Raw genomic sequence first — 1,817 nt, 5'->3', positions numbered from 1 at the left:
ATTTATCTCATTAAAAAGTTCTGTGTACACTTGAAAAGAATGCATATCTGCTATAATTGGTTAGAGTGTTTTATAAATAATTAGTTCATGTTAGTTGACAGATGTTTAAGTTTTAGATCTCCTCACTGATTTCGGTATGCTTGTTCTGTCAGTTATTGAGAGAGGAATATTGAAATCTCTGGTGTTATTCTAACTGCTGATTTGCCCGTTTGTCCTTGTAGCTCTGTCAGGTTTTGCTCTATGTATTGTGAAGCTCTGTTCTGTTCTGTTGGTAAATTAACCCCTTTATCATTATGAAGTAGCTGTCTTTATACCTGGTAATATTCTGTGCTGGGCAATTAGGAATTAATATAGCTACTCCAGATTTCTTTTGATTAGTCAGCATGGGAAATCCGTTCTCATTCTTCCATTTTTAATCTGTTTCTGTCTTTATATTTATTTATTTATATTTTTTATTTTATTTTTTTAGAATGAGAGAGAGCAAGAGGGTGTGTGTGAGCAGGGGCAAGGGGAGAGGGGCAGAGAGAGAGGGAGAGAAAGAATCCTAAGCAGGCTCCACGCACAGTGCAGAGGCTTGTGAGTCTTTAAAGTGGATTTCTGGTAGGCAAGATATAATTTGGTCTTGCTTGTTTTTTTTTTTTCTTTTTGCTTTGTTTTTTAAGTAGGCTCCACTCCCCGCATGGGGCTTGAACTCACAACCCTGGGATCAAGTGTTGCATACTCTACAGACTGAGCCAGCCAGGCACCTCTTGGTTTTGCTCTTTTAGTCAGTCTGCCAATCTTTGCATTTTAATTGATTGTTTTGACACTTACATTTAATTTGATTATTGATGTTTTGGTTTAAATCAGTCATATTGATATTTTTTATCACAATCTCTCTTCATGTGATATTTTACCACTTCACTCTGCTTCTTCCATTTCTCTCCTCCTGGCTTTTGTGCTATTGTTGTCATACTTCTACATATGTTATGACCCCTACCATACATTGTTATTATTTCTGCTTTAAACAGTTGGTTATCTTTTAAATTTATTTAGTTAGTTAGTTTTGGTGGAGGATGCGGGCAATTTATTTATTTTTTTAAAGATTTTATTTATTTGAAAGAGAGAGAGAGAGCACATGCAGGGGGAGCTGGAGGCAGAGGGAGAGGGAGAAGCCAACTCTCCGCAGAGCAGGGAGCCCGATGCAGGGCTCAGTCCCAGGACCCTGGGATCATGACCTGAACTGAAGGAAGATGCCTAACCGACTGAGCCACCCAGGCACTCCCCCCGCTTTTTTTTTTAAAGATTTTATTTATTTTTTGACACAGAGGAAGAGAGACAGTGAGAGAAGGAACACACAAGCAGGGGGAGTGGGAGAGGGAGAAGCAGGTTTCCCGCAGAGCAGGGATTCTGATGTGGGGCTCAATCCCAGGACCCTGGGATCATTGACCTGAGCTGAAGGCAGCCACTTAATGACTGAGACACCCAGGTGCCCTGCAGGCACCCCTTTTAAATTGATTTAAATGGTAGAAAAGGTCTTTATATTTACCCACATAGTTACCATTTCTGATGCTCTTAATATTTGTGTGTAAAATTATATTTCCATCTGGTATCACTGAATTTTTACTTGAAGGACTTATTTTCACACTTCTTATAATGTAAGTCTTCCAGTTACTAATACTTTTAGGTTTGTATATCTTTTTTCTTTTTTTTTAAGATTTTTATTTATTTATTTATTTGAAAGAGAGAGAGAGAATGAGCGGGGGTGGGGGGTCAGGGAGCAGAGGGAAAGGGACAAGCAGACTCCGTGCTGAGCACAGAGCCCAACATGGGGCTCC

Source organism: Leptonychotes weddellii, chromosome 2, assembly GCF_054177405.1.
Source record: "Leptonychotes weddellii isolate Sample4059 chromosome 2, ASM5417740v2, whole genome shotgun sequence".
Classification (NCBI taxonomy): domain Eukaryota; kingdom Metazoa; phylum Chordata; class Mammalia; order Carnivora; family Phocidae; genus Leptonychotes; species Leptonychotes weddellii.
This window is presented reverse-complemented; position numbering follows the sequence as displayed.